The sequence below is a fragment of the Anomaloglossus baeobatrachus genome, unplaced genomic scaffold (assembly GCF_048569485.1).
Source record: "Anomaloglossus baeobatrachus isolate aAnoBae1 unplaced genomic scaffold, aAnoBae1.hap1 Scaffold_259, whole genome shotgun sequence".
NCBI lineage: Eukaryota > Metazoa > Chordata > Amphibia > Anura > Aromobatidae > Anomaloglossus > Anomaloglossus baeobatrachus.
This window is the reverse complement of record NW_027442140.1, coordinates 1-12537: the sequence shown is the minus strand read 5'-3', so window position 1 is coordinate 12537 and position 12537 is coordinate 1. Positions and strand designations below refer to the sequence as shown.

Sequence of the window (12537 nt, the reverse complement as noted above, 5' to 3'; positions counted from 1 at the left end):
ACAACCAATGAGGAATGTTCGGTTCTTCACTGAGTGTGACAGCAGTATAGGATTGACGTGACCGCCCCCAATTGGCTTTCGGCAGACCAGAATTAGGGCTTTGATAGAGAAATAAATTGGAAAAGAGGATGTCTTTTGTCTTTATTTATTGAATGATTTTCTCTTTTATGTCTTTCCAGGTTTGCTTTTGGGGAATGTCGTGGGACCTCACCATAGATTACGGTAGAACTGTTTTTTTATTTATAAAAATCAAATAAATTGGTGAATGAGGTCTGAGTCGAAGGTTTTTTTGTTCAAATAAAGTTTGTTATTCTCCTTTCATCTACTGGATTAGTAGTAGGGGTGTATGCTGGAGCTGGCATCAACCCCACAAATATTACCCAGTTTGCCATTGCACCAAAGCAACGGGAAGAGCCAGGTCCAGCACCACAATTGGCGCATCTAATTGATGTACCACTTCTCGGGCGTCTGTGGGCTGCTATTGTTAGGCTGGAAAGGGCCAAATAACCATGGCCCTTTCCACCCTAAGAATATCATCCCCCAGTTGTCTGCTGTACCATGGCTGGTTTTTTTTAGTAAAAATGGAGGGGACTACACGTAATTTTTTTTAAACTAAAAATGTAAAAAATAAGCGTGGGATCCCCTCTATTTTTCATAACCAGCCAAGGTACAGCAGAGAGCTGAGGATTTCAGCCTACAGCTGCTGCTGTTCCTGTGCTGGACATGAAAGTTGGGGGGACCCCACGTCTTTTTTTTTTTTTTTAAATTAAAAAATAAAAATGGTGTAAAAACGCTGGTCAAGCTAACTATCTCTAGAACACTATTCTATAAGCTCTATTTATCTTCCTATCTCTTTAATTTTTCAGGCTTTCCACATTAAACAAAACAAAAAAAAAAAACAAAAACATTCATTTCAGTATCTTACTTTTTTTTACCGGTACCACACAGACAACCATACTGGTACGTGTGGCTTGCACCTGTTTAAACACGGACATCTGAAAGGGGCCTTATAGATACCCATCTATTGTATGTACTATCATTTTCAGTTGCTGCAAATTATGATGTTCTCCTCAGCGGCTAAAAATACTTCTCAAAATTTCTAAGATGAATTGTTACCCCTCTGTAAAATATGTAGTGTCACCTCTGCCAGAGCCTGTCCTATGGAACAGCGGTGGCAACAGCTTCAGACGCTCAGCAAAAAGCAACTTACGTCCCTTTAAATTAAAAAAAAAAAAAAAAGTTTCGCCCCATATGACAGGAATCAGGCGGTGTGAGCCTCATGGAGTTATGTTGCCACCAAAGGAGGGAAACAGGACTGGGGCCTAATAAATGGGGGGCGTGAGAGAGGATCAGGGGGCTGCTAAAGACAGAAAATAAATTGTCAGCGAGATCTGATCAGTTTACTGTGGGTCTACATGTGAGGACTGAGATGTTTTGGAAACTACCTACAACAATGTGTGACCGCAGCCCGACCGGCAGTGACTGCTCACTAATGTCACACCGAGCTTTATCATTATAGAAATGAACATTCAGCCCAAACTTCTAGAACAGTTTTATTAAAATAAGTATATCAATTTAAAAAAAAAAGAGAAATATATTTATACAGTTTTATTTTTATAGAGAACATTTATTCCATGCTGTACATGGGAACGGGTAACACACAAAATACAGATATAAATTACAGTGAATAAACCAATCCTGAGATACAGGTACAGAGGGGAGCGGACCCTGCCCTCAGGGGCTTACAGTCTACAGGGTAATGGGGAGGGGGAGACAGAAGGTCGGGGATACAAATATATACTGTAGCAATCAACTTTACAAATCAATACGTAGAATAAAGCCATGTTGGACATTGGCAACAATGAAAGAAAAAAAATCTTTTGTATCGGAGTCCCGTGCGTTTTAGGTGTAAAAATTGTATTTCTCCATTTACCATAAAAATCCTCTTGTTGAATACATTGGAGGACACAGGAGGTGTGATGTGCATTACACCACACTGTTCTCTCAGTCTCTAAGGTGGGACGACGGGGGGCAATTACACCCAGATGCCAGTAGTCACAAACTGTATTAGAAAAACAAAGGGAGAAGATTAATAGCACACAGGCGAGCCCCCTCCCACAAAGTGCAACACGGCCCCCTGCCAAGCACGAGCCCCCCACGTGCAGCCTCTCTCCCCCTGCAAGCTCCCGCCCAACGTGCAGCCGCTCTCCCTGCGAGCCCGCCCAACGTGCAGCCGCTCTCCCTGCGAGCCCGCCCAACGTGCAGCCGCTCTCCCTGCGAGCCCGCCCAACGTGCAGCCGCTCTCCCTGCGAGCCCGCCCAACGTGCAGCCGCTCTCCCTGCGAGCCCGCCCAACGTGCAGCCGCTCTCCCTGCGAGCCCGCCCAACGTGCAGCCGCTCTCCCTGCGAGCCCGCCCAACGTGCAGCCGCTCTCCCTGCGAGCCCGCCCAACGTGCAGCCGCTCTCCCTGCGAGCCCGCCCAACGTGCAGCCGCTCTCCCTGCGAGCCCGCCCAACGTGCAGCCGCTCTCCCTGCGAGCCCCCCCAACGTGCAGACGCTCTCCCTGCGAGCCCCCCCAACGTGCAGACGCTCTCCCTGCGAGCCCCCCCAACGTGCAGACGCTCTCCATGCGAGCTCCCCCAACGTGCAGCATTGCCCCTGCGAGCCCCCCAACGTGCATCACACCCTGCCTAGTGCGAGCCCCACTAAAACAAGCACCCTCCCCCTGCGAGCCCCCACCCAACGTGCAGCCCCCCTCCCAACGTGCAGCCTCTCTCCCTGCGAGCCCCCCTCCCAACGTGCAGCCTCTCTCCCTGCGAGCCCCACCCAACACACACGGCCCCCACACACACGGCCCCCCCCCCCCCACACACACACACACACGGCCCCCGCACACACACACACACACACGGCCCCCGCACACACACACACACACACGGCCCCCGCACACACACACGGCCCCCGCACACACACACACACACGGCCCCCGCACACACACACACGGCCCCCGCACGCACGGCCCCCGCACGCACACACACGCAGGCCCCCGCACGCACACACACGCACGGCCCCCGCACGCACACACACGCACGGCCCCCGCACGCACACACACGCACGGCCCCCGCACGCACACACACGCACGGCCCCCGCACGCACACACACGCCCGGCCCCCACACACACACACGCCCCACACACACACACGCCCCACACACACACACACACACACACACACACGCCCCACACACACACACACACACACACACACACACACGCCCCACACACACACACACACACACACACACACACACACACGCCCCACACACACGGCCCCCCTCCCACACACGGCCCCCACACACGCACACACACACACGGCCCCCACACACGCACACACACGGCCCCCACACACGCACACACACACACGGCCCCCACACACGCGCACACACACACGGCCCCCGCACACACACACGGCCCCCGCACACACACACGGCCCCCGCACACACACACACACGGCCCCCGCACACACACACACACGGCCCCCGCACACACACACACACACGGCCCCCGCACACACACACACACACGGCCCCCGCACACACACACACACGGCCCCCGCACACACACACGGCCCCCGCACACACACACGGCCCCCGCACACACACACGGCCCCCGCACACACACACGGCCCCCGCACACACACACGGCCCACGCACACACACACGGCCCACGCACACACACACACGGCCCACGCACACACACACACGGCCCACGCACACACACACACGGCCCACGCACACACACACACGGCCCACGCACACACACACACGGCCCACGCACACACACACACACGGCCCACGCACACACACACACACACGGCCCACGCACACACACACACACACGGCCCACGCACACACACACGGCCCACGCACACACACACGGCCCACGCACACACACACGGCCCACGCACACACACACGGCCCACGCACACACACACGGCCCACGCACACACGGCCCACGCACACACGGCCCACGCACACACGGCCCACACACACACGGCCCACACACACACACGGCCCACACACACACACGGCCCACACACACACACGGCCCACACACACACACGGCCCACACACACACACGGCCCACACACACACACGGCCCACACACACACACGGCCCACACACACACGGCCCACACACACACACGGCCCACACACACACGGCCCACACACACACGGCCCACACACACACGGCCCACACACACACGGCCCACACACACACGGCCCACACACACACGGCCCACACACACACGGCCCACACACACACGGCCCACACACACACGGCCCCCCCCTCACACACAGGGCCCCCCACACGCACACACACACAGGGCCCCCCCCACGCACACACACACAGGGCCCCCCCCACGCACACACACACAGGGCCCCCCCCACACACACACACAGGGCCCCCCCACACACACACACAGGGCCCCCCCCACACACACACACAGGGCCCCCCCCCACACACACACAGGGCCCCCCCCACACACACACACACAGGGCCCCCCCACACACACACACAGGGCCCCCCCACACACACACACAGGGCCCCCCCCACACACACACACAGGGCCCCCCCACACACACACACACACACAGGGCCCCCCCCCACACACACACACACAGGGCCCCCCCCCACACACACACACAGGGCCCCCCCACACACACACACAGGGCCCCCCCACACACACACACAGGGCCCCCCCCCCACACACACACAGGGCCCCCCCCCACACACACACACAGGGCCCCCCCCCACACACACAGGGCCCCCACACACACACACACACACACAGGGCCCCCCCACACACACACACACAGGGCCCCCCCACACACACACACAGGGCCCCCCCACACACACACACAGGGCCCCCCCACACACACACACACAGGGCCCCCCCACACACACACACACAGGGCCCCCCCCCCACACACACACACACACACACAGGGCCCCCCCACAGACGTGCAGCGTCGCCCTCCGCGAGCCCCCCCACAGACGTGCAGCGTCGCCCTCCGCGAGCCCCCCCACAGACGTGCAGCGTCGCCCCTCCGCGAGCCCCCCCACAGACGTGCAGCGTCGCCCTCCGCGAGCCCCCCCCACAGACGTGCAGCGTCGCCCTCCGCGAGCCCCCCCACAGACGTGCAGCGTCGCCCTCCGCGAGCCCCCCCACAGACGTGCAGCGTCGCCCTCCGCGAGCCCCCCCACAGACGTGCAGCGTCGCCCTCCGCGAGCCCCCCCACAGACGTGCAGCGTCGCCCTCCGCGAGCCCCCCCACAGACGTGCAGCGTCGCCCTCCGCGAGCCCCCCCACAGACGTGCAGCGTCGCCCTCCGCGAGCCCCCCCCACAGACGTGCAGCGTCGCCCTCCGCGAGCCCCCCCCACAGACGTGCAGCGTCGCCCTCCGCGAGCCCCCCCACAGACGTGCAGCGTCGCCCTCCGCGAGCCCCCCCACAGACGTGCAGCGTCGCCCTCCGCGAGCCCCCCCACAGACGTGCAGCGTCGCCCTCCGCGAGCCCCCCCACAGACGTGCAGCGTCGCCCTCCGCGAGCCCCCCCCACAGACGTGCAGCGTCGCCCTCCGCGAGCCCCCCCACAGACGTGCAGCGTCGCCCTCCGCGAGCCCCCCCACAGACGTGCAGCGTCGCCCCTCCGCGAGCCCCCCCCACAGACGTGCAGCATCGCCCTCCGCGAGCCCCCCCACAGACGTGCAGCGTCGCCCTCCGCGAGCCCCCCCACAGACGTGCAGCGTCGCCCTCCGCGAGCCCCCCCACAGACGTGCAGCGTCGCCCTCCGCGAGCCCCCCCACAGACGTGCAGCGTCGCCCTCCGCGAGCCCCCCCACAGACGTCCAGCGTCGCCCTCCGCGAGCCCCCCCCACCACAGACGTGCAGCGTCGCCCTCCGCGAGCCCCCCCACAGACGTGCAGCGTCGCCCTCCGCGAGCCCCCCCACAGACGTGCAGCGTCGCCCTCCGCGAGCCCCCCCACAGACGTGCAGCATCGCCCTCCGCGAGCCCCCCCACAGACGTGCAGCGTCGCCCTCCGCGAGCCCCCCCACAGACGTGCAGCGTCGCCCTCCGCGAGCCCCCCCACAGACGTGCAGCGTCGCCCTCCGCGAGCCCCCCCACAGACGTGCAGCGTCGCCCTCCGCGAGCCCCCCCCACAGACGTCCAGCGTCGCCCTCCGCGAGCCCCCCCACCACAGACGTGCAGCGTCGCCCTCCGCGAGCCCCCCCCACAGACGTGCAGCGTCACCCTCCGCGAGCCCCCCCCACAGACGTGCAGCGTCGCCCTCCGTGAGCCCCCCCCCACCACAGACGTGCAGGGTCGCCCTCCGCGAGCCCCCCCCACCACAGACGTGCAGGGTCGCCCTCCGCGAGCCCCCTCCCACCACAGACGTGCAGGGTCGCCCTCCGCGAGCCGCCCCCCCCCCACAGACGTGCAGGGTCGCCCTCCGCGAGCCCCCTCCCACAAACGTGCAGTGTCACCCCCTGGCAACTGCGAGCCCCCAAACATGCAGCGTCACCCCTGGCCACTGCGAGCCCCCCAAACATGTAGGTCACCCCCTAGCCACTGCGAGCCCCCCAAACATGTAGGTCACCCCCTAGCCACTGCGAGCCCCTAAAACATGCGTCGCCCCCTACATTCCCCCCAAACATGCTGCGTCGCACCCCGGCCAGTGCGAGCCCCCCCAAATGTGCAGCGTAACCCCCTGGCCAGTGCGAGCCCCCCAAACGTGCAGCGTAACCCCCTGGCCAGTGCGAGCCCCCCAAACGTGCAGCGTAACCCCCTGGCCAGTGCGAGCCCCCCAAACGTGCAGCGTAACCCCCTGGCCAGTGCGAGCCCCCCAAACGTGCAGCGTAACCCCCTGGCCAGTGCGAGCCCCCCAAACGTGCAGCGTAACCCCCTGGCCAGTGCGAGCCCCCCAAACCTGCAGCGTAACCCCCTGGCCAGTGCGAGCCCCCCAAACCTGCAGCGTAACCCCCTGGCCAGTGCGAGCCCCCCCAAACATGCAGCGTAACCCCCTGGCCAGTGCGAGCCCCCCAAACATGCAGCGTAACCCCCTGGCCAGTGCGAGCCCCCCAAACATGTGTCGCCCCCTGCAAGCCCCCCAAACGTACAGAGTCATCTCCCCGGCCAGTGCGAGCCCCCCCAAACGTACAGCATCATCCCCCCGGCCAGTGCGAGCCTCCCCAAATGTACAGCGTCATCCCCCCGGCCAGTGCGAGCCCCCCCAAACGTGCAGCGTCGCCCCCCCCAAACGTGCAGCGTCGCCCCCCCCAAACGTGCAGCGTCGCCCCCCCCAAACGTGCAGCGTCGCACCCCCCAAACGTGCAGCGTCGCACCCCGGCCAGTGCAGCGTCGCACCCCGGCCAGTGCAGCGTCGCACCCCGGCCAGTGCGAGCCCCCCAAACGTGCAGCGTCACCCCCGGCCAGTGCGAGCCCCCCTAAACGTGCAGCGTCGCCCCCCGGCCAGTGCGAGCACCCCCAAACGTGCAACGTCACCAACCCGGCCAGTGCCATCCCCCCGGCCAGTGCGAGCCACCCCCAAACGTGCAGCGTCACCAACCCGGCCAGTGCCATCCCCCCCGGCCAGTGCGAGCCACCCCCAAACGTGCAGCGTCACCAACCCGGCCAGTGCCATCCCCCCCGGCCAGTGCGAGCCACCTCCAAACGTGCAGCGTCGCCCCCCCGGCCAGTGCGAGCCCCCCCAAACGTGCAGCGTCACCAACCCGGCCAGTACCATCCCCCCGGTCAGTGCGAGCCCCCCCAAACGTGCAGCGTCACCCCCCGGCCAGTGCGAGCCACCCCCAAACGTGCAGCGTCACCAACCCGGCCAGTGCCATCCCCCCGGCCAGTGCGAGCCACCCCCAAACGTGCAGCGTCACCAACCCGGCCAGTGCCATCCCCCCCGGCCAGTGCGAGCCACCCCCAAACGTGCAGCGTCGCCCCCCGGCCAGTGCGAGCCCCCCCAAACGTGCAGCGTCACCAACCCGGCCACTGCCATCCCCCCGGCCAGTGCGAGCCCCCCAAACGTGCAGCGTCACCCCCCCCGGCCAGTGCGAGCCCCCCCAAATGTGCAGCGTCGCCCCCCCGGCCAGTGCGAGCCCCCCCAAACGTGCAGCGTCACCAACCCGGCCAGTGCCATCCCCCCGGCCAGTGCGAGCCACCCCCAAACGTGCAGCGTCACCAACCCGGCCAGTGCCATCCCCCCGGCCAGTGCGAGCCACCCCCAAACGTGCAGCGTCGCCCCCCGGCCAGTGCGAGCCCCCCCAAACGTGCAGTGTCGCCCCCCGGCCAGTGCGAGCCCCCCCAAACGTGCAGCGTCACCAACCCGGCCAGTGCCATCCCCCCGGCCAGTGCGAGCCACCCCCAAACGTGCAGCGTCGCCCCCCGGCCAGTGCGAGCCCCCCCAAACGTGCAGCGTCACCAACCCGGCCACTGCCATCCCCCCGGCCAGTGCGAGCCCCCCAAACGTGCAGCGTCACCCCCCCGGCCAGTGCGAGCCCCCCCAAATGTGCAGCGTCGCCCCCCCGGCCAGTGCGAGCCCCCCCAAACGTGCAGCGTCACCAACCCGGCCAGTGCCATCCCCCCGGCCAGTGCGAGCCACCCCCAAACGTGCAGCGTCACCAACCCGGCCAGTGCCATCCCCCCGGCCAGTGCGAGCCACCCCCAAACGTGCAGCGTCGCCCCCCGGCCAGTGCGAGCCCCCCCAAACGTGCAGTGTCGCCCCCCGGCCAGTGCGAGTCCCCCCAAACGTGCAGCGTCACCAACCCGGCCAGTGCCATCCCCCCGGCCAGTGTGAGCCACCCCCAAACGTGCAGCATTGCCCCCCCAGCCAGTGCGAGCCCCCCCAAACGTGCAGCGTCGACCCCTGCCAGCCTCCCCAAACGTGCAGCGTCGCACACTGCCCAGTGCCAGCTCCCCCAAACGTGCAGTCGCACACTGCCCAGTGCCAGCCCCCCCCCCCCCCAAACGTGCAGAGTCACCCCCGCCAGCCCCCCCAAACGTGCAGCGTCACCAACCCGGCCAGTGCCATCCCCCCGGCCAGTGCGAGCCACCCCCAAACGTGCAGCATTGCCCCCCAGCCAGTGCGAGCCCCCCCAAACGTGCAGCGTCGACCCCTGCCAGCCTCCCCAAACGTGCAGCGTCGCACACTGCCCAGTGCCAGCTCCCCCAAACGTGCAGTCGCACACTGCCCAGTGCCAGCCCCCCCCCCCAAACGTGCAGAGTCACCCCCGCCAGCCCCCCCAAACGTGCGTCACCCCCTGCCAGCCCCCCCCCCAAACGTGCAGCGTCACCCCCTGCCAGCCCCCCCAAACGTGCAGCATCGCCCCCTGCCAGCCCCCCCCAAACGTGCAGCGTTGCACCCTGCCAGCCCCCCTAAACGTGCAGCGTCGCACACTGCCCAGTGCCAGCCCCCCCCCCCCCGAACGTGCAGAGTCGCTCACTGCCCAGTGCGAGCCCCCCACAAACGTGCAGCGTCGCCCCCAGCCCAGTGTGAACCCCCCAAACGTGCAGCTTCACCCCCTTTCCAGTGCGAGTCCACCCAAACATGCAAAGTCGCTCCCTGGCAAGTGTGAGCCGCCCAAAACGTTTCACATTGCCTCCTGCAAGCCCCCCAAACATGCAGCGTCGCCTCCTGCCTAGAGTAACCCCCACATTCCTTATGAAACCTCCACAGCATCACCCCCTGCTCCGTGTAACCCCCCCATAAGACACTTACCTTATTAAAGCCTGAGATATACACGAGCTGCAGCCCCCAACACAGACAGGAGACACTGCTCTGTGCCCCCAACATCCAGTGTGAGACCCCAGAGCTATAACTAAACGGGAACCGCTGAATCTTCTCCACCACAGGGTCAGGATCCTCCGCTCTTCTGCACAGGAACCCGAGCACTGCCGCTTCCCGCCCACAGATCTGCACGGCACTGAGGAAACCCCGCCCTTTCCGGTGACATCATGATTTCATGAAATCACTCCTCCCCCTCAAAAAATCAACTCCGATCTAGCCTCTACCATCTAGACTCTACCGAAGCGGCAGTGCTCGGGCTCCTCAGTGCAGAGCGGACGGATCCTGACCCTGAGGTGGAGAAGAGTCAGCGTTTCCTCATTAGTTATAGCTCTGGGGTCTCAGCCTGGATGTTGGGGGCACAGAGCAGTGTCTCCTGTCTGTGTTGGGGGCTGCAGCTCGTGTATGTCTCAGGCTTCAATAAGGTAAGTGGCTTATGGGGGGGTTACACGGAGCAGGGGATGATACTGTACGTTTGGGGGGGCTCGCACTGGCTGGGGGGATGACGCTGTACGTTTGGGGGGGCTTGCACTGGCCGGGGTGCGACGCTGCACGTTTGGGGGGGATGGCACTGGCCGGGGGGCGACGCTGCACGTTTGGGGAGGCTCGCACTGGCCGGGGGGATGATGCTGCACGTTTGGGGAGGCTCGCACTGGCCGGGGGGATGATGCTGCACGTTTGGGGAGGCTCGCACTGGCCGGGGGGATGATGCTGCACGTTTGGGGGGCTCGCACTGGCCAGGGGGATGATGCTGCACGTTTGGGGAGGCTCGCACTGGCCGGGGGGATGATGCTGCACGTTTGGGGGGATGGCACTGGCCGGGGGGATGATGCTGCACGTTTGGGGAGGCTCGCACTGGCCGGGGGGATGATGCTGCACGTTTGGGGGGGCTCGCACTGACCGGGGGGATGATGCTGCACGTTTGGGGAGGCTCACACTGGCCGGGGGGATGATGCTGCACGTTTGGGGAGGCTCGCACTGGCCGGGGGGATGATGCTGCACGTTTGGGGAGGCTCGCACTTGGCCGGGGGGATGATGCTGCACGTTTGGGGAGGCTCGCACTGGCCGGGGGGATGATGCTGCACGTTTGGGGGGGCTCGCACTGGCCGGGGGGGGCGACGCACGTTTGGGGGGCTCGCACTGGCCGGGGGGCGACGCTGCACGTTTGGGGGTATGGCACTGGCCGGGTTGATGACGCTGCACGTTTGGGGGGGCTCGCACTGGCCGGGGGGTGACGCACGTTTGGGGGGGCTCGCACTGGCCGGGGGGATGACGCTGTACGTTTGGGGGGGCTTGCACTGGCCGGGGTGCGACGCTGCACGTTTGGGGGGGATGGCACTGGCCGGGGGGCGACGCTGCACGTTTGGGGAGGCTCGCACTGGCCGGGGGGATGATGCTGCACGTTTGGGGAGGCTCGCACTGACCGGGGGGATGATGCTGCACGTTTGGGGAGGCTCGCACTGACCGGGGGGATGATGCTGCACGTTTGGGGAGGCTCGCACTGGCCGGGGGGATGATGCTGCACGTTTGGGGGGGCTCGCACTGACCGGGGGGATGATGCTGCACGTTTGGGGAGGCTCACACTGGCCGGGGGGATGATGCTGCACGTTTGGGGAGGCTCGCACTGGCCGGGGGGATGATGCTGCACGTTTGGGGAGGCTCGCACTGGCCGGGGGGATGATGCTGCACGTTTGGGGGGCTCGCACTGGCCGGGGGGATGATGCTGCACGTTTGGGGAGGCTCGCACTGGCCGGGGGGATGATGCTGCACGTTTGGGGGGGCTCGCACTGGCCGGGGGGGCGACGCACGTTTGGGGGGCTCGCACTGGCCGGGGGGCGACGCTGCACGTTTGGGGGTATGGCACTGGCCGGGTTGATGACGCTGCACGTTTGGGGGGGCTCGCACTGGCCGGGGGGTGACGCACGTTTGGGGGGGCTCGCACTGGCCGGGGGGATGATGCTGCACGTTTGGGGAGGCTCGCACTGGCCGGGGGGATGATGCTGCACGTTTGGGGAGGCTCGCACTGGCCGGGGGGATGATGCTGCACGTTTGGGGGGCTCGCACTGGCCGGGGGGATGATGCTGCACGTTTGGGGGGCTCGCACTGGCCGGGGGGATGATGCTGCACGTTTGGGGAGGCTCGCACTGGCCGGGGGGATGATGCTGCACGTTTGGGGGGGCTCGCACTGGCCGGGGGGGCGACGCACGTTTGGGGGGCTCGCACTGGCCGGGGGGCGACGCTGCACGTTGGGGGTATGGCACTGGCCGGGTTGATGACGCTGCACGTTTGGGGGGGGCTCGCACTGGCCGGGGGGTGACGCACGTTTGGGGGGGCTCGCACTGGCCGGGGGGATGACGCTGCACGTTTGGGGGGGCTCGCACTGGCCGGGGGGATGACGCTGCACGTTTGGGGGGGCTCGCACTGGCCGGGGGGATGATGCTGTACGTTTGGGGGGGCTCGCACTGGCCGGGGAGATGACGCTGTACGTTTGGGGGGCTTGCAGGGGGCGACACATGTTTGGGGGGCTCGCACTGGCCAGGGGGTTACGCTGCATGTTTGGGGGGCTCGCACTGGCCAGGGGGTTACGCTGCATGTTTGGGGGGCTCGCACTGGCCAGGGGGTTACGCTGCATGTTTGGGGGGCCCGCACTGGCCAGGGGGTTACGCTGCATGTTTGGGGGGCCCGCACTG

The 12537-nt window shown here is 65.2% G+C and overlaps 1 long non-coding RNA gene across 1 annotated transcript; it reads right to left on the bottom strand.

Moving 5' to 3' along the window:
* Window positions 1-1540: 1540 nt before the first annotated feature.
* On the bottom strand, window positions 1541-10030 carry LOC142263452 (uncharacterized). The gene is made up of 2 exons (XR_012730511.1): window positions 9782-10030; window positions 1541-2062 (listed from the first exon to the last, which is right to left on the bottom strand). It is a non-coding gene; the product is annotated as an uncharacterized LOC142263452 (long non-coding RNA).
* Between the last annotated feature and the right edge of the window lie 2507 nt (window positions 10031-12537).